Source organism: Battus philenor, unplaced genomic scaffold (genome assembly GCF_028537555.1).
Source record: "Battus philenor isolate CCGP_79_NKW_IND1 unplaced genomic scaffold, ilBatPhil1.0.hap1 SCAF_15, whole genome shotgun sequence".
NCBI lineage: Eukaryota > Metazoa > Arthropoda > Insecta > Lepidoptera > Papilionidae > Battus > Battus philenor.
In genome coordinates, this window is record NW_027181677.1 from 864,545 (window position 1) to 892,091 (window position 27,547).

Here is a 27,547-nt window from a genome sequence, read left to right on the forward strand (position 1 = left end):
GTGTTTCTAGTGTTAAACACATTAGACGTTCACTGTCTATCCATTCAACTGTCAAGTCAATGTATTGTCACGAGAATATATTTTATAAATGACATATATATGAAAATAATTTTATTTACGTTATTTTGACAATGAAGTACTAAACTCAACATAATATATCTTGTCAACTAGAGACATGTCGTGTAGAGTGTTAAATACTATATGAGGGTATGATATATTTGTACAAAAACAATTGAAGTCCCCCTTTATAAATGGCAGACGAAATAACAGACATCAAATACAACTGCAATAATCTCAGACGTCCCCTGGCTAATATTTCAGAAACGCCCGCCGTCAGTTTTCGGACACAAAACGGGGTTTCCCCTAAACGGATCCTTTGTTGACGCGGCGTAATTGATTACATCTTTTTTCGCTTACGCTGAATAAGTGATGCGGCCATCTAGGGGAAAAACCGTCGACGTTTCCGTCGCGACCGACCATATCTTTTTTTTTCCGTGGCCTTTGAAAGACACATTTACATAATCGGCCAAATATAAAACTTTTTTGTTCTCGATTTTTAAAAAAGTTACTTTTTGTTTAGATTATAATGTTAAGTGAAACTTAATTTACTTGAAATATTTAAAGTTATCTACAGTTCAATATTAAAGCAATATTCCGTCTACATTCGTAACACGCGACTTCAAATAAAAATCAACATACAGGATGATTGATTGTAGTTGCAAAAACTTTAAAGTTTTTATTTTCAATCAATATATAAAGTGATCATATTAAAATATGTTGTACCATTAATAGTTGAACGAAATAAAATAATAGTATCAAAGGACTTAATAATAAACAGACATATAAGCTATTAATAATTAAAAGCAATAAATAGCTGAAACATTCGCAGACAGACGTGGAACAGTCCCCAATGCCATTACGCGACCAGACAACAACCACAACTGACGTATACACATACACTGCAGAATCGAATTCAACTGCGCGACAATTTCGTAAAACTAATAGGACAGGCGAGCCTTTTAGGTATATCAACGCTTGTGTCAATTTGAATACACCCCTGTCTGGTTTGTCCATTTGAGTTTTTGATTGTTTCAAATTGATAGACAATTATTATATGACAATAATTCACCGTATGACATGAGCTGTAACTTGATTGATACATTTTACATTAAAAACTCATTCGAATTAAACCACTTGTTAAAACTACTTATCTATATAAATAAATAAAATTAGAGCGCCTATTTGTAATTTAATAATAAACGCTAATTATATATATAAATTTTATATATATATATATATATATATAAATATTCGTTCATCGAATAATAAGCTATTTCCGTCTCTCTCTCTCTTTATATATATATATATATATATATGTGTGTGTGTGTGTGTGTGTGTGTGTGAGTGTATGTATATATTTATAAACTTTGTAGGCGAAGGTAGGCAACCGTTCCGTTTTAAACTTATATATATCTTTTTATTTCTCACTCTCTTTTTTATCACTGTCGTCTCTGTCTTTTTACTACGTTTTCTGTTATATTTTATAATGAACTCGAGAATTTTATTGACATCGAGCTGAGGTTTGCAGTGCACGCGTCACGTGCACAATGCGCCGGCGCGGGGAAGTGCCACTTGGTTCATTGTCTTCACCACACAACCACCACCAACTTCTATCTTACGCGATCGCAAACATCAAGTAACGGATCGATCGACGGGATCGTGTTAAGGTAAAGTAACACAAGGCTCGAATAAGCCTCCAACTACGTCATAATTTATTTACAAACACAAAAAAAACAAAATTTATTTAACATTGAAACTATTAACAGGTCTTTCATTGATCGTCAACTTTTTTTTTACTCTGTTTCGCAATGTCTTATCTTTAGGTACACGCAACGTGAACTACCAGCAACGACATAAATAAGTAAGGTGTTATAGTTGTTTTAAACCTACATTAATCTTATATTTACATTTGACATAACCGTTTTCACAACCGCCTGCTATATTTCTCACATCGAGGCACTTAGCACTCACGGATGTGCGGCGATTCGGTAAAAGCACTCACTTGATCCGTCGCAAAACTTGAGCCATTCGCTGCATCCTGAATAACAAGTTTCTCCTTAGCTACATGTTTCATTTACTCTGCCACTTTAGCAACGTCAGTGACTTCGGTTCATCGGATCTCTTTATTTCTCGCAGCGAAACTCCGAATATAGCCTTTTACATTGCTTTCTAGATGACCTTGAGAATTCTTATGAGGTCGGACGTGACCACGGATCCGGATATGTCATCACCGGCAACGCACATTGGTGAAAAACCTTCACCTTCAAACATTGCGGTATTTTGGACGAGATCAGGTTTCGGAGCTTCCTGAACGCTACCCAACCGAGTTGGATTCGTTCCTTTAATTAAATATTGTTTATTGTACACGCTAGGATAAATTTAAATAGTTTCCTAATAATAAACATAAGAGTAGACTAACACAATAAATAACTATTACTTATGTTCTTATGAAACTGATTTCATGGTCGATTGATTGAAAAATTCATCATCAAAAAATAAACAAATCCATCATTGATATGGGTGTACGCATGTGTAATAAAATTTCGAGATATCTTACACCTTCCTTTCCCTAATTTTAAAATCTAGATCTAAATGTGTGTAACTTGATTTGACTCATTTATATGATTGATATTATAATTTTATTTATTTATTTAATATTCTTTATTGTACACGTTAAGATTCATTTAATAAGTTTTAAAATAAAATACAAAAAGGTACAATGGGCGGTCTTATCACACGATACAATCTGTTACAGACAACAATATCATGAAAAAGGTTCTAAATAAGGCTTATCGTGCTTATATCACATGCTAATAGGTATGTAATTCTATTTTTAAGTAAGAAACAGATTAAATATATACCAGGGTGGTTTTAAGTTCACGAAAATGCCTTCGAGGGAACACGGTGAGTAAAATTACAAAGCGGGTGCACACAAATCTTCGTCTATTAGTTCGTTACACGCGTAGTGAGCGAGAAGCGACGCCGGGGAGATCTGCCTATGGCAGTGCGCGTTTCCATTGTCGATTCTATCGGTGTTCCGTTCTACCAAGTTGAATTCATTTAGGTAAACAACACTTAGGAGTCTTTTCATCAACAAATTTGATTTTTAAATCGAAATAGAAAAGGCAATTTATACAATATTCAATAGCATTACTATATAGTAAGGAAACCGGAGAGTAATGTTTAATGTCGTTTTTGTCGACATGTTACGTAAAAACCGATTGATTTTTACCGCAAAAATTTGTATACCAGATGGCAAAAGGTTGTTGATGATGAAGGTGAGTATAATGTTGATTAGAAATAAACTCGTTAAAAATGTAGTCGTATGAATATTACTTAAGAAAGCGACATTACTTTCCGGACACCCTAATACATAAATACATTTTTAATTATATAATATGCATTTATCGAAAAAAAAAACTAGGGGATGATATACCATAATCGCCACGCTTGGTAGGCGGGTTGGCGATCGCAGGGTGGTATTTGTATATATAAATGTACTAGCTGATCCCGCAAACGTTGTTTTGCAAAAAAAAATTGATATTTTAATCTACAAATAAAAAATCAGGGTTGATCGTAGAGGGGTGAAAATTTATGGTTGTATGTATTCTTGTATGCTGTATCATAAAAAAATAAAAACATTTCGTTAAAAAAATATTTTTTTTTTTAAGTGTGAACAACCTTTATCACTTAGGGGTATAGAAAATAGACAGTAGCCGATTCTCAGACCTACTGAATACGCATATTAAATTTGGTAAAAATCAGTCAAGCCGTTTCAGAGGAGTTCAAGTTCGAACACCGTGACACGAGAATTATATATATATATATATATATATATATATATATATATATATATATATATATATATATATATATATATATATATAATTCTCGTGTCACGGTGTTATATATATATATATACATATATATATATATATATATTATAATACGCAGAGGACGCTGTTATTTATCCTCTGGAAACTTGTTTATGAGTAGTAGCAATTCAATATAACTTGAACACAAAAAAAATGTTGTATTTTGCGTAGATTGCCGTGTCGTACGAACAATGCGACCGAGCTCTACACGCCTGCAGGTGATGCGCGGGGACCATTGGCTGGGGGGTCTGCGTCTCACCGTACAAGTGCAATTATTTCGGGGGATAACAGACGATCCGCTGCAATTTGCGAACGAGGAGGGTCGCGGTATCGATGTTAGCAAACGTCGACAACAAACATACTAAGCGTACCAAACATGATCTTAATTATTTCTCAGAACAAGTTATACGTACCACAGGGGAATTTTAAATAAAATTATATTATTTAAAAAAATGTATGATGTTAGTGTGAATTAAATCTTTAGCTAATTACTATCGCAAACCATTTATAAAACTATATTTGTAAAGAGCAACTGTTGAGTTTCTCGCCAGCTCTCAACAGAACTGCCTTCCGAGCCGGTAGCTTCCTGTAGATACAACAATGCCGACATTTTATGTTGATTCGAAATTGCTCGTAACGATTTTAATTTGATTTAAACTTTGGTTCTATATATAGCACACATGCTACAATCCTTCATTTATTTACTAAATAAATATTATACAATGCATCAGAAAGAAAACATAAAATTTACATATTGATGTTAAAACTAAATAGCAGATATTGGCCTGTCAACGTTATATTATTCGTTAGAAAATATATTTAATATTTTAATTAAAGCTATTTATGCTATAAATATATAAAAGCTACATGTATATATTTGTATAGACATTAATTTTTTTGATATAGCAGAATATGTAACAATACGTATATCTTTCTTTAAGTTTTTAATTACTAAATATTCCTGAACTTAACTCTTGGTCTTATGATCGCTGTCATAGCAGCTCATAAAGCCCCTTTGAAAGACAGAACCTCCCCCAAACATATCTATGGAAGAATATACCATAATTCGTCAGATTAGGTAGGCGGGTCGGCGATCGAAGTATGGTATACGCAGGGGACGCTGTTGTCCATCCTCTGGAGCCTTATTTGAAGGCATTATCAAAAATATATAATTAATTCACAGAGTATGAAATTATACAAGATTTTATCACAAAAACGAACCTATCGAGAAAAAATCAAAACAGATTAATGACATAACAAAAAAAATATAATTTGAATGTAAATTACGTCGCGTACAAATTTGGGGTTCGTCCGTTTCAACACAAAGCCATTCGATAGAGAGCCATCCCGGAACAATGCATCCCCACCTCAAGAGGTCCCCGGGGCGCCGTAGCGCAAGCCGCCGGTAAATACATCGAGATAGCGGTAACGAGGTTGCTACGCAGCTTTCGTAGAGGTCGTAGTACTATGCAAATACAATGAATAGCGGTCGTAATGAAATTCACAACGTTGATTGGGTATTGTCGCTACGTGATTTACTTCCAATCTGTAGAGGAACTGAGAAGTAAACAATTTGTTTTTAAATATAGAAATAAAAGAATAGTTTTAACATGATGTCATTTACTTTTTCTATAGCAAAGTATAAAAAAATATCGCAATGTTTAAAGACAAAATTCTTTGAACAATGTGTTTTGCCGGTGATGACCTACGTATTCTTGATGTGGTTACGACAAGCCTCATAAAAAGACTCAAGCAACGAGTGAGATAGAAAGGGCTATGCCCGGAGTTCCACTGCGAGATAAAATCAAAAATAAGAAGATACACAGAAGAGCCAAAATCATCGACGCAGCCTGAAGAATTGTATCGCTGTGCAACCGATGTTCATTGGGGTGAAAAGGTTGTCGAGTGCCCACTTAGTGGAGAACCTGACCACGAGCCGGTAGACGCAACGTGGGCAGGTTCTCCACTAGGGGGACCGACGACATAGTTTAGATCCCAGAAAGTCGCTGGAGGTAGGCGTCCGTCTATCAACTGAAAATGAAGAAGATAAAAAATTTGTTTTCTAACAAATACGTCTATATTACAATTATCGACAAAATAATTATCAGTTGATAGTGGTCAGCCCGCTAAATATGTGATAAATAGTGATCTCCGTCAATGTAATTTAATGAATAAAAATATACTTGCTACACCTGCTATTATAGATTAAACGTTTCACTCATTCGAAGATCAATGTACATGAGTTCATAATATATAAACTACGCAATATATATATCACTATTTAAAATCAAGAAATTTATTCATCACATACTTTGCCAAAAGGCACATTACTCTATTTATAGTATATTCACGATAAAAACAAGTATATAATAGACATCTACTACAAGGCCTTACTCCAAAGATATCTTTGGGGGATATATCTTTCGTACACCTGCTTGGGAAGCGAATTTGCTGTAGTATACATAAATAAAAAGGCACCGAAACCATAACTGCATCTCTTTCTTGGTTTACCACAAAGAAGTTGATACAACATACATAATTAAAGATATCTTTTAATTACGTCAGAGGTAATAATAATGAGAAAATGGAATTAGAAATGTCTAAGAAAGTCATCAAGTCTGCCAATTCCTTTGACTTACTCAACGGAGTCGCCGTCTTCATGTGTCGTAAAAAATTCAGACAGACAGACGTTCAATTATCTTAATGGACAAATTGCAGAGTCTCAAAGTCCGTACGGTACCACACTTTGCAGTAAACTCAACTAATTTCTGTACTATATACTCTTAAAGATTTCTACTATTTATCTATATTTATTTACACTTTTTTGTATACCAAAGACTAAACTACAGAAAAAAAAACAAATCATATAAAGTATTGTACATATAAGGGTACTGTATTTTCGCTCGAAGCGATCTCTACCAGACAACCTTTGGATGGAGATGAGAGACATGAAGGTGAGGGCAGTTTACGGTGTACATACATACAAATGCATACATTACTATTATAATATATAAACACACTTGTCCTGTTTGGTGAAACATTTGTAATTAGTTTAAACATACTGTATAACTGCACACCTTATAACAATACTTCGTTAATTAACGCCAATGAACCAGGGCCCTTACGTTTAAATACAAAGTACTTTTTTAAAAGTTTCGTCACACCCAGCTACCTTCGTTCATCTTGGGGTCAGACCTTAAATATTCGAACCGATGCATATTCAGTTCTCGGTCCCGGGATGTACCCGCAGACATCCGTCAAAAGTATCAATGCGATGAGCGTGCGGTCAGAGTATCAGCGAGCGGAAGCGTAAGCGATTACTAGTCACAAAAATAAAACCTCAATTGTATTAAATAAAACTCGTACATTGTATAGTTAGTCAAAGCTGGTACACCCTATCTCAAAATCGAAAATTACTTAAGAAATAATAAATTGATCATAACATAAGACTTGCAGACTAAGCGCTGTCAGAAGTCAGCCTGTTGCAACTCCAAGAGTTTCAGAATGATCACTTCTACATACGATGATTAAAATTATAACACTACACCGAGTTGAACAGACATTATGAAAACTGTCACCAATAAGTCAATAAATGAATTCTCTCACTTCGCCAAACACCGAGCTACATAGGGACGCTTAGAGACAGAGCAGTGGGGGTACCAGAAGAGATCGAGTAGGAGAGAGTGTGCCAATAACTCGGATACCATATCCGGTTATTGTTTGGGCCATTTTATCTGGCGTCCTGAGCGAGAAAGTGAGTGTGCCTTACAGCTCCATCAGCTGTTTTGAGAGTCAGGTAGTGCGCTTACGCACGGTGCACTCACTTTAAAAGGCACTGCTGTCAGAGAAAATGGAACCAAGAGCTACCGTAAATAGGTTCCTGCCCTCATGCAGGTGTACTAAACCGCTGGCATAATCAGACGGCTGGGAACTTATGGGACAGTGTAATCAATAATAATATCCTTGAGACTAAAAATATTTATGATCACAAAACAAATCATTTTTTCTCGGATCAACACAAATTACGACGCGATTGAAATCCTCGTAAGTAAAATTGAATTATGTCACTATCGGGTAGCTAACAGCCACATATCATCATATCATCATCGCTTCAATCCAATTTAATATTTTACTCGAATCCGCTATAAGTAGGGACCCACAATATTTGTATCATTCATGTCATACATGTATAGATCTTCGGATATTTTCTCTTCCATTACTCAGTCCTCGCTCCCTGGGGATAATTTACTAATATATTGTATCTGTATTTATTTATAAGGGTGGAGCGACCCCGCCATCGACCAATGAATACTTATCCACTTGTTCAAGCAAACCTTTTGGCCGACAGATCAATATATCTTCGCAATGCACCAATCTGCACTAGGACTGCAGTATGCTTTATTTACTCATGCACAAATACTCCAAATATACAGGGTGATTAGATATAGGTGGCAAAAGTTTTAAAGGGTTTAATGTATTTGAATGTATAACTCATATTTCGAATCACACTGTATAAAGTGATTACTCTAGAATATGTTACATTATTTAATTATTACTTTTTTTGGAATACGCCACTGGCCAATAACTTCTATCAGTGCAAAGTTTGTAGTGATTGATATATAATATGTATTTTAAAACGCTTGTCCTCGGTATGAAAATAGCGATTTTGAGCAGAATGTACCATACATCAATTGACAGCAAAGATAACTAACAAAATAAATAATATAAGACATATTCACGTCTTTAAAGCTTTTACACTCATAATGAATCACCCTGTGTATAATTACGTCGATTTAATAGCCTCAAGTCTTCATTCAACGTCAAAGATTTCATAAAACATGGACCCGATGACGTCATCAATGTAATTAGATACTCAAGATTGGTTGTTAAGTTAAATAAGAGACGCCAAAGATTTAGTCGAATCTATACGTATATTGTAGATGGGGTGAACAATCTACTGGCTTCAGGATTGAGTCCCCTGGGCTAAAGGAGGGGACAAACAAGTTCACCGCATAGCAGCAAATTAATTTGGCATATTATATTTTCATTAGTTGTATCAGCTCTATATAGGCTCTTATCATATTTGTTGGATTTAGTTTACTTCTCCTTATGTCAATACGAAGGTCTTTGAACAATGTGTATTTTAAGTGATGTCATATGGATCCGAGACGTGTCGCTTACGATGGAACTCGTATGACTCAGTCACCTAGAGATCAATAAGCAAAATAGCTCTTCTCAGAGTTTTTCTGCGAGATCGAATCATAAATGAGAAATTCTCGAAATTATTATATATTCTTACACAAAAAAGATATGAAAATTCAAATATCATATCGAGATCGATACGCTCTGAAGTAAGGCCAGGCCGCCTCCTACGCGCCGAGGCAAAGGGTAATCAAAACGTATAATAATAATTTGACAAATATTATAATAAATTTATATAAAAATTTGAGAGGATGAAATTTTCTGACAAATTAGTCGTACCGTGTTGCAAACCTTTATAGCAACAAACACCATTGTGACAGTGTGTGTAATCGTGACGATGCTATTTAAAAAAATCCACATACACTTGCACAAGCAATTAAATAAAAAAAATTAAATTCTACCTCTACGAAATTTATCCATGCTACGACGATCTCCAATGCTACGAAACGCTACGTACCGTAGCAAAGCATGAGTTGCACTTTATTCAACAGAAGAAGTTCTTACATTTTCAAACCGAGATCGAGGATGAGGAAAAATTTAATAGAAAAGTAAAAAAGGCACGAAACTTACGTGAGTCAAGGGCCGGCAGTCAGCGTACCTGAAAATGGAAAAAACTGGGTTAATACCTTGTGCACTTAGTAATAACATTTTCCTTTATTTCTTTAAGAAAAACTTAAAACGGAGGATATCGTCGACCGTGCAAATACGAATCCTCAAGTTGTTTCAACATGTCACCAGTGAAGATGCCTCAATGGAACGTTTAGTGCCGGCAAAGTGGAAAGCAAGCGATCTCTTGGACGCTGTCCAACGAGATGGACAGACGTCATCAAAACTGTTAAAACATCAAAAGTCAGTAAATTACTTTTACTCCAACAAACACCAAGCTATATGGCGACGCTTAACGAGAGAAGCGAAGACACTAGAACCAACTGGGCACGACTACTGTGTTTTGGCACTAATCGGTGTAACATAACTCCTAAAGATGCCTCGTGGCGGGGTGAAACACGTGTTGAGTGATTTGACGGTGGCAGTTGTGTAATTCGCGATGTTTGCCGCATACGCATACATCTGCGGGTTGGCGGGCGGTGCATTTTGTTGCACGACTACCACTGCATGTGCGGAAGTGGCTAAATATTAGTCCTTTTCATACTTAGGATGGACTTCCGCAAGGTAACGCCTAATTCCATTAAATATGTGAAAGTGTTTGACTAAGAATAATTTTTGTAAGGTTTAAATTTTTAATATTTAAACAGATATTTTTATATGTATTATACAATTAAATGAAGAATAACGAATGATACATTTAATAAACAAAGATAAGCTCCACTGTACATAAGTGTTAGGCTCTCTGATATATGATCACTCTGAAATATGTTATACTCGTATATTACTAGCTGATCCCGCAAACGTTGTTTTGCAAAGAAATAATGTTTTTAATTTACAAATAAAAAATAAGGGATGATCATAGAGGGGTGAAAATTTAGGGTTGTATGTGTTTTTGTATGCTGTATCATAAAAAAATTAAAACAAAAAATTTTGTATAACAAATAAAAAAAAATATTTAGGGGTGGACCACCCTTATCACTAAGGGGTATGGAAAATAGATAGTAGCCGATTCTCAGACCTACTAAATACGCATATGAAATTTGGTAAAAATCGGTCAAGCCGTTTCGGAGGAGTTCAAGTTCGAACACCGTGACACGAGAATTTTATATATTAGAAGATTACGACAATAATTATTACTGACACCATAGATTTTTGGAAAAGGTGTATCATATATTGACAGCAAATTAGCTATACGTACACGCCTTTAAGGCTTTTACACCTATAACTATTTATTTATATAAAGCCACTCCTGTTATTGCAATCCAATATGCCTGTTAGCTTATTTAGTTACCGTGCGAGGTTGTAACAATTAAGTTGCATTAGCACACGACGCGGCAAAGCTGAAGGCGCGTATCGGTTAGGTACGTTAACCCTATCATCGATCAGCTGCCCCCGCCGTCGATAATTACCGCGAAAGCCTCCGCAGGGCTGGGGGCAATCAAGAGCGCGCGTGACCGGAATAGAGGCCTTGGTGAGCGAAGCGAAAAGCCGCCATTGGGCCTCGTCATTGAATATTATGGAAACAAGATTATAACAAGGTTAGGACCTTCAAACCGAAGGTCCGACTTCAAATAATAAACCGAGTCGCACGTGCTTGACCACATTCAATTTCACATTGACTTTGTGTTCATTTAATTCTGTTATCATTTATTTGTATCAGTAAATAAACCTTAAATATAAATTTATATATTAGGAGGACCGGAAAGTAATGTCGCTTTCTCAGGTTAAATTCACACGACTACATTTTTAACAATTTTTTTATTTTCGATCAACAATATATTCACCTTCGTTATCAACAACCTTTTGCCATCTAGTATACAAATTTTCAATACCGGTAAAAATCAATCGATTTTTCTGTAAAATATGTCGACAAAAAGCAAACAGCAAAAATTTATAGAGTTCTTAATTGAACATTTCAATAACTTGATATATGATATTCCTTATAATGATTCTTTAGATATATGCTATGCCTACTAAATAAACCTTTTTAAACAATGTTTTAAACATCACGAAGGCTCTGTTCTCGAAGTTGTTTACTCGAATGTATACAAAAGCAAATAATCCAACAATCAGAGAGAACTCTGCGTTTGGGAAACTACGTAAAATCTCGTCTCATATATATTGCCTGTAATTTCTTCCTGAATTAACAAGCCTTATTAACCAGCTTTCTACCACGCAACAAGAACGAAAATGGGTTATACTACTGTGATCAAAAAGTAAGATGAAATTGTAGTTTAAAATCGACAAGTACCATATTTAGAGAATCAAATATTTGATACTTGACTAGTAGATTAACAATTTCAGATACTTGCCTTATATTATTGGAATATCATTTGGCACAGCCCAAACCATTTTAAAGGTTGTTTAAGTCTCGCCTAGTTTCTATTGGTCGATAATACTGCATAGGTTCTTCCCCATTTTTTGCCTAAAACTTGACTCGTATCGTTCCACAACCACCGTATTAGCCTTATTCGGTTCTGTGCAACTTTAGTAAATAGAAACTCAAAGAACTAATGCAGGGACTCCGTTAAACTACAATTGATAAGGTAACAACAGAATCAAAGATCTTGAAGGCTATATTGGAAAAACTGTTTAGACTACTTCAAGGACTGGGAAAAGCGTGGCAAAAATGCGGTTGATTGAACGGTGATTACTGTGATGAAATTGATTTGGAAAAATAAATAAGTTTAAATTATAAACACAAATTCATCTTACTATTTGATCATAGTATCATCATCATATCCTCGGGATTTCTTTACAGGATTGAATCAGAAGGTCCGTATACGAATGAAGGGGCAGTGGTCAGGGAATATATAGCAGAACAGATGTCCCGGAGACCACGAATCTTGACGTGATAGATCTAAATGTGCTTATTAAAAACATGCGTTACAATAACGTGGCGCCAAGAAAATCAATCTTAAAACCATCATCATCGAACGTCGTATGTCCCCAGGGAACCCCATAAATCACTTTGCAATACTACACTCCTGTACCCATCCCTCTAGCTCCGCACCCCTCGGCGGGTCGGTGCCGAAAGGATATCGGGTTCCGCATGGCAACAGCCCGAACTCATATATACTGTATTACGATTAATTTAAAACTAATTATCAAGATTTTTGATACTTGCTATGGTAAATTTTGAAAATATATTTTTTTAATATTTATTTTAATAGTAACAAAAATCAGAGTTTTAATTTATTATATTTTTTCTTTATTGCACGAACAATATAGCGTCCGTGCTTTGTTTTTAGAATTACATAATTTTTTAACCGAATTTAAAAAAAAATCTCTTTTCCGGCATGCCAGTGTTTACTAGGTCTCTAATAGATTCGGGCGTTACTTTGCAGATGTCTATCCTAGGTAAGAAAAGGACTAATATATAGCCACTTTCGCTATGTAGCAGTAGTACTACATGCACGACTACTGCTACATAGCGGAAGTAGCTATATATTAGTCTTTTTCTTATTTACTAGGTCTCTCAAAGTACTAATATGTCTAGACTTCAACCCAAAGAAACCAGCCAGTGCAGATGAGCTGAAGCTTGATTTTTGCGTTTTAAAATGCCTAAGGCTTTGGCCCCCGCTTCTCATTTACCACTATTTCGTATTTGGCTGCAGCCTCCACACATGCTAAAAAGTATCGCAAGTAATATACATGTAGTCAAAGTGTATTTAGTGTATTTTAGTTTGATTTATAACCATTCCAATAAATATAAAAATTAAAAAAGAGTCGAATATAAAAGGGAACGCAACATTATATTCACTTCTTCTTTTGTTCACCCGATTAACGCCCAGTGCAAGGCATAGGCCTTCCGGTAGACCGGCGTTGCGCTGATTACATCCAACTACTTCTCGTGACTTTAACTTTGTTAACTGTCAACGTAAAGTGGGCCGCCCTTTGGTCCCATAGAAGATATTTCAAGTCAAAATTTGTTTGAAATATTATTGCATTATATTTTTTGTTAGTGAATTTGCATACGAATTTTTTGTACAAAAAACCGACTACGCTTAATCATTATCATCGTGTATCCCACGGATCATCACGATGTCCGGTCTTGTATTGCCCATCTCAGCGACTTCTCCTTGACTAAATATTTTGTCCACCTAGTGTAGGCTTTTTTACGTCTACCGGCTCGTGTTCGGCACTAGAGAACCTTTCGACCCCAACTGCCATCGGTCACACGAGCGATGTGTCCCATCCGCTGCGACTTCACACAAGCAATTCCTCGAACTACGTCGGTGATCTAGATTCTTTTCCTGATCTCCTCATTTCTGATTCGATTGCCCTCCATTGCTCTCTGGGTTACCTTGTGCCTTTTTATTAGGCCCGTAGATTCACTAAACACATATATTTTTTTTAATTCTTCTCTGTCCAAAGCATCACACTCCAGAATAAACCCACCTCAATATGTATATAAAATCTTTACATGTGAATGTATATCTTATTTGCTCTCACTCAATGTATGGTACATTCAAAAATCAATGATATTATATATAATATTTGACGTTATCACTCTGTGTTTGGCACTAATCGGTGTAACATAACTCCTGAAGATGCCCTGTGGAGGAGTGAAACACGTGTCGAGTGATTTGAAGTTGGCAGTTGTGTAATTCGAATTGTTTGCCGCATACGCATTTATCAGCGGGCTGGCGGGCGGTGAGCTTTGTTGCACGACTACCACTGCATGTGCGGAAGTGGCTAAATATTGATCCTTTTCTTACTTAGGATGGACTTCCGCAAGGTAACTTATTGTTTACTGTATTTCACCACAGACTTTGTTTTGCTGCATGTTACTGGCCAGTCGCATTCGATAAAAAAAATTTAACGTACACCAATACCTCGCTTTGCGTCGTTTCGTTTTGCGTTTTTTTCGAAGTTGCGTCGCTGTTAATTAGCACTAATATTCACTGTGCGTCGTTAGATTTTCGAGGTTGCGTTGTTTTGGGTTCGTCTTAGTAAGTTTACGTAAATTATTATTATTATTTTTTTAATTTTCTTTTGTTACTAAAAGATGGCAACACTTGTTTCTAATTGCGCCATGCCATCAAAATTAGGAGATTCCCTTTCTAACTAAAAATCAACGCAATTTTAATACAGTTATTTTCACTTTGTTTTGCTAATTTTAGCGTTCAGTTTCAATTACGTAGTGTGTTGTGTTTTTTTAAAAAGAGAACAATAAATTTATTTAAATTTTAACGTGATGTTTCTGGTTACAAAAAAGGTAAATATTATTCCAATTTATTTAAAGGCAGACTTATATTATTTTTGTTTTTTAAATGTTTACTTTGTTCAATTTCCTTTTTAAAAAGTAGTATTTTCGTGACCCTGGAACCTATTTTCGATCTTTACATAATTTGCTATAAAAAAAACTCAATTCACTTTGCGACGTTTTAATTTGCGTCGTGTTTTTTTGGAACGTAACCACGACGCAAAGTGAGGTATCGGGATATTTCAAAGTCATCACTTTTTGCATGGTCATTGGAAATAGGTATGTAAGATTTAAAACTTTTTGCTGATCAATGAATTTTCTACATTACAATGCTTCCTTAATTGATTGACAGATGAATTAATTATTTGTTTTTATCATAGAAACTCATTTATACTATAAACGGCGAGTTACGGATAATTGGTAAGAAGCTACACAATAACGCACAAAAGAAACATTATAACAATGCCGCAATATCCTTGTGGTTGGCTTAAAGCAAACCAAGGATATCGGAATCGTCCTAGTTTCATAAACAATTGCTCCGCTTTTCGTACAGCGTTACCATTGTACCAGTTTTAATCAACGATATAAGAATTACAGGATAATGAATATCTTACAGAGTAATTGTGGAAGAATAAATAACAAGTAAGAAAAGAACCAATATTTAGCCACTTCCGCACATGCAGTGGTAGTCGTGCAACAAAGTGCACCGCCCGCCAGCCCGCTGATAAATGCGCATGCGGCAAACAATGCGAATCACACAACTGTCACCGTCAAATCACTCAACACAGCTAACTTTTTTTATAGCTTTTTATAACTTATTTTATACAAAGGATATTGATTTTAATACCTTTTTGAATCCATTTATTAATATGTATGTACTTATTAGATACGCTAATAAAAATATTTTTAGTCGCGAATATAGGATGGGTCGTATTTTTTTTCGTCGTAAGTTTTTACTACACTATATAATTAAACATAATTATAAATATATTATTTTGATTTGACATTATAAAAAGTGAAATAATTTATCTCTTATTCCCGCTAAGGGTACTTGTTAACTGTGCCTATTAATCTGGGATGAGCCGGCACATTCATTATAACAGAGTGGAGGTATAATCAAAACTCGTAGCATATTTAATGATCTCTCGTTCATTGAAGCCAGGACATTATTTAATATCCGGTTTCGAGATATATTTAAACATATTTTATTTACTATTGATTTATTCAACATATATAACTCAATAAATAACTGTTACTTGTGTTCTTATGAAACTGATTTCATGATCAATTGATTGAAACATTCATCATCAAAAAATAAACAAATCCTTCATGGATATACTTCACGTATATGTAATAAAATTTCGAGACATCTTAAATAACTAACATGGTTAGTTCACTCATTTACATGATTGATATTATAATATTTATTTATTTAATATTCTTTATTGTCCACGTTAAGATACATTTAATAAGTTTTAAAATAATATACAAAAATGTACAATGGGCGGTCTTATCACACAAGGCAATCTCTTACAGACAACCATAGCATGGAAAAGGTAAAAGTACTAATAACGGGCAGTTTACGTGTACAAAAATACATATTTACAAACAAACGAACATACATAGACATACATACATATATATATATATATATATAACATATATACTTATAATAAATAAGTATATAATAGCAACTGTTGAGTTTCTAGCCGACTCGACCCAGCCGATCCGAACCGGTGGTAGCTTACAGCTTATAATGCCTTCTTTAATAATGATATTTTGAATTTAGAATCTTTATGTCTATGACGATGATGGAAGAGCATATCACCGTCATCACATCATACGTTATTTCGGAAAACGCAATCTTAGGTTGTGTAGCATAAACGCTTCATCCTATATATAATACAGCCTTACATATGGTTTACACACCCTAATTGAACACATACAACATTAATTTACAATTAAGATCTTTTATAATTATCTTTATATTAACATGTTTATATAGCAATCAATGATGTCAATATGTAAATATATCATACAGGCTAGTTTTAAGTAAGAAAAGGCCCAATATTTAGCCACTTCCGCACATGCAGTGGTAGTTGTGCAACAAAGTGCAGCGCCCGCCAGCCGATAAATGCAGACTTTGTGTTTGTCTTGACTTGACTCTGTGTTTGGCACTAATCGATGTAACATAACTCCTGAAGATGCCCCGTGGAGGGATGAAACACGTGTTGATTGATTTATCGGTGGCAGTTGTGTAATTCACATTGTTTGCCGCATACGCATTTATCAGCAGGCTGGCGGGCGGTGTACTTTGTTGCACGACTATCACTGCATGTGCGGAAGTGGTTAAATATTGGTCCTTTTTTTACTTAGGATGGACTTTCGCAACGTAACGCCTGATTCTATTAAATAGGCTGGTTTTAGTAAAAAGTATTGTGCACACCCTATGTATAAATCAATAGTTTGAAACAATATATAACGTAATGATAATATATCGTATAAAATGAAATTATTTCTGTCGCATTCTAATTGAAAAAATAAATCATTATAACATATTTTAAGGTGATCAATTTAAACAGGGTGATTGGAAATAAGGGTAAAATTATTACACCTATATTTAATCACCATATATATTAAAACATCTGTTCAATCTATTGTCGTGTTCGCTATGTCGTCCAAGCATTATGTTGCACAACATATTGTATTTATACTAAATAAATGAAGGCAAGCTCTGGACTAACGAACACACACACGCGTATAACTTTTTTTTACAAATACCCGCATAACAAGCCAAAGGAAAACAGAGTCCGCCCCTGTCGAATGTACAAAACATCTGAAAGCCATTACGAGAGCATATACGTATACGTAGTACGGAAGTGCGACTAGGGGTTGGATGACAGGGTAAACGAGGTTAATGGCACGGCCCGCGCAGGTGGCGGGGGGAGGACCGAGAGGGGGGGCTGTTTTAATTTACGGGATTTCGGACCCAATTGCGGCCCCTCGCGAGTTAATTGACACAACTCCTTAATATGCCAATAAAAAGTAAAACGCAAAGTTAAACATACACGAGTTTATATTTTATTTTTAATTAGAAAAACATATGGAAGCATACGATGAATAAGACCTACGTGTAGCTGCCTTTAATTTGACGTAAAAATTAAAAAAAAAATTTATTACGTTGTCATTTCAATCCATAGGTGTCCAATTCACGACATAGGCTACAGAGATATCTATGGGAGGATATACCATAATCGCTCACGCTTACAGGCGTATTGGTGATCGCAGTGTGCATATTATATTACGCAAACGATACTGCTATTTTGAAACTTGTTTGGAATTAGTGGCGATTCTATATAATTAATTAACAAAATATTTATCTAATATATAAAATTCTCGTGTCACGGTGTTCGAACTTGAACTCCTCTGAAACGGCTTGACCGATTTTTACCAAATTTTATATGCGTATTTAGTAGGTCTGAGAATCGGCTACTATCTATTTTTCATACCCCTAAGTGATAAGGGTTGTTCACCCTTAAAAAATTTTTTTTTATTTTTTTGACGAAATTTTTTGTTTTTATTTTTTTATGATACAACATACAAAAATACATACAACCCTAAATTTTCACCCCCCTACGATCAACCCTTATTTTTAAATTGAAAATTAAAAATATTTTTTTTTGCAAAACAACGTTTGCGGGATCAGCTAGTTATATATAAAATTCAATCCCGGGAATTAGACACATTTTGTCAGATATCGTTGAGATAGGTTGAACTAAAACGACAACAAGTCGACCATAGAGCATTAAAAAGAAAATATCATGTCTATTTTTCTAAAGTACTGCAACAGGCCAATATCTTTTAACCCTAAAAAGCCTGATTTACGAAAGTGATTTTTTTTAATATCACTGTGTTTCCTTGAGGGTCAAGATGAAGGGAAAAATAGATTTTTTTTTATTTCGTTGGAAAGAATATTAAACAACAGTAAAATACGTACAGCCAACCTATAAAAAAAAACTAATAATAATGTGAACATTCGGTTTAAAAGCTTGGTATCAAAATTGAAACTCTAGGCTACTAAGGGTTAAATTAAGTCGGAGCGGCAAACATTTGACAAGTAAAAATATTCAAATAATGTAGCACATCATAAATGTCGGCCCATTAAAAATGAAACACACGAGGCATGGTTAAGAAAACAAGTAAAACATATCGCTGTCTCCCTCTCTCACCCCTTCACTCTTCATCTAATTTGAGTTCACAATTTCTCTATATGCTAAGACTATTCTAACGATTCGATATTTCTGTAAATATAAACTAATCATTCTTAAATTTAATGAATTTTTCTTTTCAAGATTTATATAAGGTGCTAACATTAGGAGGACCGGAAAGTAATGTCGCTTTCTTAAGTTAAATTCACATGACTACATTTTTCTTCGTTATGAACAACCTTTTGCCATCTAGAATATAAATTTTCAATGCCAGAGCGGTAAAGATCAATCGGTTTTTTATTGCCCTTTCTCTTTACTTTCTTCATAAATTCTCTCTCTTTTCTACTGGTTCTTTACAAAATCTTTCATCTTCTTTCACACCTTGTCTTTCTTTTCCTGTCTACATTCTTAATAACATAGGTTCCTCTTTTGCAGCATATTCTTTTGTTGCCTATATTAAGGAGACCTACATTTTTAACAAGTTTTTTATTTCTTATCAACAATATATTCACTTTCGTTATCAACAACCTTTTGCTATTTGGTATACATATTAACAATACCGGAGCTGTAAAAATCAATCGGTTTTTCTGTAAAATATTTCGACAGAAACAACATTACTTTCCGGTCTCCCTAATATTAATAAATAAATCTTATTATAGCATTCAATTTTTTAGTTGATCGAAATGTGTGAAAGTTGTTGACTTATAAAAAAATTGTTATATTTCATTAAAGACAGCTGTTGTGTTTCTAACCGGCTCCTCTCAACAGATCTGCATTCATTCTGCTTTTAGTAGCATACCGCTTGTATGTTAAAATAATAGTCGATTCAAAAGCACATATCAATTCCTAGAATATGTCGTCAGAAACTACATTACTTTCAGGTCACCCTAATACTTAAAACTTAGAAGGTTCATCTTCACTTTTTTCATCACTTCCGGCCACTGACAGAGATCCACAAAAAGAAGTTTAGTGGAATTGAAAACTTGCCAAAGATATAAGACAAAACATAGGATATAATAACATAACACAAGAAAACTAAAATGGAGATATAAGAAAAAAAACATAGTGTATAAAAACATAACACAGGAAAACTAAAACGGAGACGGGCCTGACATATGGTCATATAAATACCAAAAACCAACTCCCAGATACTTGACGATAATATAAAGAGAACCGCAGAGAAAACTTTGTTTAGATGATGTATCATTTAAAACTCCAGGACATTAGGAAGTTTACGAAGGCTGGCACAATTTTTCTAAGGTTTTTTCATGCGTCTGCTTCTCAAAAGTTGGAATATCATTTAGCTCAGATCAAACTATTTTGAAAGACGTTTCTTCTCTCAAACACATCAGCTTTCGATTGGTCGATGTCATACTGCATTGGTTCTTCACGACTTTTTTGCCAACCACCGTATTCACCTAACTTGATTTCGTGCGATTTCTATTCAACAAACTCAAAAGACTAATGCGGGAACTCAATTTTGATACAACTGAGGAAGTCAAAAAGTCTTTAAGACTTTTCCGACTGTTTCGAGAACTTGAAAAAGCGTTGGCAAGATGCGTTGCATCTGACAGGTATTTCTTAGAAGAGGATGAAATTGATTTGGAAGAATAAATAAAGAATTTACATGTTACAACAAATTCACTATCACTTTTTGATCACAGTATTATATCGCCCTGTTCAAGTACGTGTTTATTAACAATTATATAATAAGTGTTACATATTTTATATTACGTACAACTCTGGGTTGACTTCTAGAAAGTAAATAAAAGGTATTAAGTTTGCATATCAATCAAACACATAAAAATTTCCAAAAAATGATTGAGAGTTTTCAAAAAGAAAACTGTTTGCTACACACCGACGAGATTAAAGCATTTCTATTTATTTATTTATTTACTTTATTGGAGATAGACAGTAACAAAAGGCAGTAAGAAAGTAGAAACTTAGAAGCTTAGAAATATAAAATTAGTTACAGTTGTTACCTTATAACCATCTCACTGAGAACAAATTCCAGCAAGTAACGTATTTTCTTTATATTAAACATTTCTACAGAAGTAATATTGCGTCCCTATGAAATCCTTTTCTCATCCTTGTGCGTAATATCTCGTCATTTATTTCCTATCTTGATAAAGGACTGTATTCAATAAGGTTTTGTCCGTCATTCCATATGTATATAACGTATGAAATAAGTAAAAAAATATTATTTAAATAAATAATACTTGATACGTGTTTCAAGACAACTTTACACTAGAACTTTGTCCATTCGACTGCTAGGTTAATTTTATTTGCTACTGCATTACTTTGTCTCGAAACCGTGTTTCAGTTTCAGTGTGTCTATGTTGCTCCTAAATGTGCGCCTATTTCAGATGCTACACACATAACATATTTTAATTGATTTTTATCACATCACTGCTTAAAACCATCGTTTACCAAAACTAGAGTATTTTATTTGACAACAAATCAAGTCAACATATATCCCCCAGATTTGGTGCGTACTTGCAATAATTACTTATCGATTAAACGGTTTAAGCACCAATGTCTATGCGTCGAAAATGAATAATAAATAAATTGTTAAACAAATGGGAAGAACAGGAAGTGAGGCGAAGTATGGAAAGATGTATGAAAAGAATGAAAGAAATTAAGAAGAACGAAAGATAAGTATGGATACAACAAAAAAATGTTATGTAAATAAAGACCATGTCCACCCAATACAGATATTTAAAAGTCTATGCGCTATGCGTCACTGCCACTACGACCCGACAATCGGAGCTATGTCGTTTACTTTCGTTAGTTTACGGATCTCCTTATTCATGTTTCGATCTTGGAGAGAAATAACAGTCTTCTCCATGGCTTTTTAGCGACCGGTTCGTTCTGTACCTTGGATTATCACTGGTATCACAATCACACAAATATCAGTACATATTAAAAAATTTAATCATAAATTATTATCAACATGTCAGCCGATAAGTGAAACTGCAAGAGATATAGGCCTCCCATAAATATCGGCGCGATGGCCGGTCTTTTTTAACTATATCATCGGTTCAGCTACCAGCATATGGTCGCCACCTTTCGGGCTCAACATTAATTGCACGAGCGATGTGCTACTTCAGACGAGCAATACTTAGTAAGAAAAGGACCAATATTTAGCCACTTCCGCACATGCAGTGGTAGTCGTGCAACAAAGTGCACCGCCCGCCAGCCCGCTGATAAACGCGTATGCGGCAAACAATGCAAATCACACAACCGCCACCGCAAAATTACTCAACACGTGTTTCACCCCTCCACGGGGCATCTTCAGGAGTCTAATTCCTGCTGGCGGAGTAAATATTGGTCCTTTTCTTACTTAGGATGGACTTCCGCAAGGTAACGCCTGATTCCATTAAATAAAGCAATGCTTAGTTTTTTTTTTTAATATCAATATGACGAAATTAAAATTTCGATTATTAATTTAACATAGTTCGTGTTTTATCTCGTTTATTATAAGTTCAATTCATTTATTAACGTACATATACATTAGTATTAAAACCGGACACTAAAGTCGATTCTGTCGACATATTTTACAAAAACCGACTGGTTTTTACCGCTACGGCATTGATTTCGTATACAACATGACGAAAGGTTGTCGATAACGAAGGTGAATATATTGATGAATACAAATAAAAACCTATTAAGTGTTGTCGTGTGAGTTTAACATAAGAAAGCGACGTTACTTTCCATGTCCCTCTAATAACAACTTTAAATGCTAAAAATTTTCTTTAATATAAATAAATAAAATTGTTTATTTTAAAAAAATTTGAATTTTTTATAACATGAAAAGTTCATGTTTATTTATGTATTATATTAAGTGTGAATAAGACATAACATAAATTTCACATACATAATAAAATTTGGTAAATTGTCACATTACGTATTGATTCCCAATCTTGGGTGCCCATTGTTGGGACTCATACTTCATGTTATATTCACTTGTCTATTTAAAATAAATAGAACAGTAGTTAATTGTGTAAATATATCTAATGTATCCTAAGAATCATTACATAAACAATGCTTATATAAAATATCCTTGTTACATATAGTACACGATGCGTCAAATCTCCACTTGAAATCTGAAACGATTTTTTTGCATTGTTATATTTATTCTTTACCAAAATTTAAACACCACGTTACGAATAATATGTGGTGGGAGGTATTCGCCACGTTTTATTAGCTTATTTTGCTTTTTATTTAAAACTACTTCTCTATTTCATGTTTATAAACACCTGAATACTTTACATTTATTTTTCTATACTATTTTTAGGCTTATTTACAATAACACAACATATATATGTTATAATAGATCATCAACTTGCAATTGTATAAATGACGACTTTATGACTAAAACATAATCATAACAGTCGTATAGTCAAAACTAGTCGATATAACGCAACGGTAGTCGTGTCGTGTAATTACAACGGGGTAATGACCCTGTTATACTCACTGACACACTGGAAGCGAATCGACGCAATGACTAAAATGTATTCGGTGACTCGGAAATAAATGTACGGATAACTATGCTCATATACATATGATTATATACACATATATATGTATATATCAAAAGCGGTCATTCATATTGATATCACATTAATATTCACATAAACGAAATAAACCTACGAGGGCTCAAAACGCGGTCTGATCATTGAGCTCACAACAAACACAGCCATATGTTTTCTTTGATCACTTTCACAAATAACTTTATTACAAGCAATCAAATTATTAAAGTCTTGTTATTATAAATCCTACAAGCTGTGATAGGATTTTTATACAGTATACAGGCTTTTGTATTAGTAATAAATATTATATACAGTAATAATAATTTTTAATTGTTTTTATTAGAAACTTACGAGTATTGTACATGATATTTCATAGACAATGTAAGGTATAGAAGTATACAAAGTTGTGTAAAGAAGGGTATTAATTTAATAAAACCTAGAGATATGTACGGTCCGAAATGCGGTATTTCAACGGCAAGCGCGTTATTAAAATAAAACGAACGTTACGTAATAACAACCGTACGTCGACAATAGCGTCACGACTGCAACGATGACGCGGTAAGGTAGCGCCATCTAGCCGGCAAACTCACCAGCGTGGTAGACGGCGAGACGCGCGCGACGGAGTCCGAGGCGAGAGGTAGACGAGCGACGGAGCCCGACGGCGCGGGTGGACTGACGCGAGCCTGCGCCGCGGCCTGCGCCCCCGTGCGCGCAGGCTCGACCGCTGCGCAGCGCGGGCCGAATCGCCCGCCTTTTGCCTTCCCTCCTACACCTTAGCGCTTCTTTTAAACTTGACTCGATTTATACTACTCCTAATATGACTTATTTCTCTATCCAGCTTCCCTATAGATAGGTGTATATATTTATATATATGTGTGTTTGTGTATGTATTAATCCAATTATTATTAAATGTTTTAAAATTAATTCTATCCTTTGCTTCAGCGTGTAGGAGGCGGTGTGGGCTTACCTCAGCGATTTTTTTCATCTTTCTATCAGTTTTATTATATATATATATATATATATATATATATATATATATATATATATATATATATATATATAATAAAACTGATACATGACTATATATATATATATATATATATATATATATATATATATATATATATATATAGGTATGTGTATATTATACGTAAAATCTTTTTAGCAATTTTATACCCAGAATAAATTTAAATAATTCTATTTAGCACTAGCTGTGCCCGTGACTTCAACCGCGTGCATTTCACAAAAAAAATTATTTACTTTTTTTTTCTAAAATAAAAGTAGCCAAGTTACTCAATACATCAGCTACCTGCTATTGTAAGGCCTGTCAAAATAGGTCCAGCCATTTCAAATATTAGCAGGAACAAACATACAGGCACACAAATTTTTTTAAAAAATTGGTATATATAACATATACATATTGATATTTACATAGATATAAGCACTCATTTTAATATTACAAACACATACTCAACTTTTAATTATTTCCACAGAGTAATTGCATAAAAAAAAAATAAAACACAGTTATTTTTTTAACGTAAAAAAGCGCCTAAAGCGAATGCATTACGAAAACAGTTCGTCATAAATATGAAATATCTCGTAGTTTATTTCAAATAATTCCGGCCGTGCCTCACAGGGACGGCGAAGTGGGGTGGGCAGAGAAGAACGGAGTGCCGACACGGGTCGAGCTATTTACGTACCGAATACAGATGAAGAACTATTTATATTGCTCGAGAAAAACTTGCCAAACAGGAATAGCTATGGACAGGACTTTTTACATAAATAGTTTCGCATAAGGTCAACCGCTATACTCTTCGGATACAGCCTCTAACACAAATAGCTTCATTATCTCTTGAATATATAAAACCTAATTAAGTTCATACTTTACGTATACTTATCCTAATCAGTCAATAGACCCTTACTGAAAGGCATAAACCTTCCTTTAAGATTTTTTATGGTTCCGCTTTTGGAGAGCTTTGTGTGGGACAGGGGCGTTAAAAGTTCGAGTAATAATTTTCTCAGGTACATTTTTATTTACATTTGTCTTCTTTCTTCCTTCACAATTCCTCCTTAGATAACCAAGTTGACTGGTCTTCCACTGTCTGCATCTAGCAACTTCCCCCGACCTTTATGTCTAGTGGGGGTAGTCCTAACTCCGCATCTATAGGCTCATGATCACCACACGAAAAGTTTCCCTATATCCTCTAGTTGCACGAAGGTTTACAGCAAGAAAACATTGTAAAATTTCGTTAAAAGAGTAATTATAGTTTTTTGCCTGGTTCTCCTCCATGGAAACAACCTTCCGAACCTGGCAGTACATATATGGAGAAAATTGGAACTCCTTAGCAAAATGCGCCTATTTGAAAGAATAAACATTTGTTTCATTGATTCTAACCAATAACTTTATTAGATATTGCGCTTATTGAACCTGCTTACAGAACAGTAGCTTTCAGATAACAGGCTTGATCAAGGCTTTTAATTTTGTATCTAATAAAGATACTATTTTTATCAATAAATATAAATAAAAATATATGCACAAAAAATTTATTTAGCTTCAAGGTTCTAAATTAGAAATACATAAATAGTTGCTAGTGTTATTGGTAGATATAAAAGCCTTCAGGGACTATCATTATGGCAGGAGATAGACGCCTACTGCAAGTCAATGGCTTTCATTAAAGATCACCGGTCTTGCGCTGCCCGCCCTTGACTATGACGCCGATCTACCTGATAGGGGCATCCCCACGTCATGTCTACCGGTTCGGGGTCACTCGAGATCCTTTTGTTCCCAACAGCCTTCGATTGCATGTTCCTCTGCTTATCTCTTAAATTCTAATTCTATATCGCAACTAAACTCCTAACAAAGCCTTCTACATTTCTCTCAGAGACATAAATAGTCACAATAGATATATATGATCAGTGTGCACATAATTTTGTACTGGTACATTGTTTGCGGGCCCACAAATAAACAACACAAAGCAATCGGACAAACACGAGAGTCGTTATCTACAGTAGAGATGCGTGAGAAGCGAGCACGTGTCCGCCCTTCGCAACGCACCCTAGTAAACCATGCCAACTCGTCAACCGGAAACAAATGTTTGTTTTACCGCGTGTAACCTTTTTGAGAGACATACTGATAGGAGCTACGATATGCTACGAGATGCTACGATATGCTACGACTGTAGCACCTACGACAACACTTGTATTAATACTTACATGTATCAATGTAGTCGAACCTACCGCAATGGAGTTGTTTCCAATACTACTAGATGATGAACACAAACAAGGTAGCTACCAAGGAGGAAACAAGGAAAAAATTAATTTGTTCCTTGAGAAATAAAATCAGATCTTTTAGCCGTATATAAATAACTTTGATGCCCAAAGTACCACCTTTTTTATTTCGGTGGGGGAAATCTTTCGGTGTTCAAGATGCCCTGCCTTCGGGGGGAGAACAGAGGTATGTGGGATTCCTACCCACTAACACCCCCCCCCCCGTGGACGCTCTCTGCGCCATACGGGGGACCGCGGTATCTCCGGATCAGGGATCGCCACACGGTTTTCCCTCGCGCCGTGCTATTTTTCGACAGCCCGTCCAGGGGTATGCGTGCATACGCTACCCCCGAAACCCTCGTGGTGCTATCACGATGGATCGAGACCACGTCGAACCTTCGTCCGCCTCAGAGTCGCCGAAGCTAGTGGGAGTTTAGGGCCCCCACCCTAAACTCCCGCGACTCCGAAGGCCTTGTTCATGGTAGGGTATCATTCACTGGAGGGCCGTCGCAAGGCGCGTCCCTGCGCTGACGGCGTCGTCTCCGAACGGGAGATGTCCAAAGTACCACCTGTGCCAACCAAATGCTA

General features: G+C 35.1%; 1 protein-coding gene across 1 annotated transcript in view; it reads right to left on the bottom strand.

Annotated features, from left to right (window-relative positions):
* The window catches only part of bsk (mitogen-activated protein kinase dJNK), a 150,701-nt gene that overhangs the window by 106,210 nt on the left and 16,944 nt on the right, over nucleotides 1-27,547 (bottom strand). Inside the window, exon 2 of the mRNA XM_068762045.1 lies at nucleotides 9,708-9,735. The gene's annotated coding sequence lies outside the window, so the exon portion shown is untranslated. The remainder of the gene's footprint in view (nucleotides 1-9,707; nucleotides 9,736-27,547) is intronic.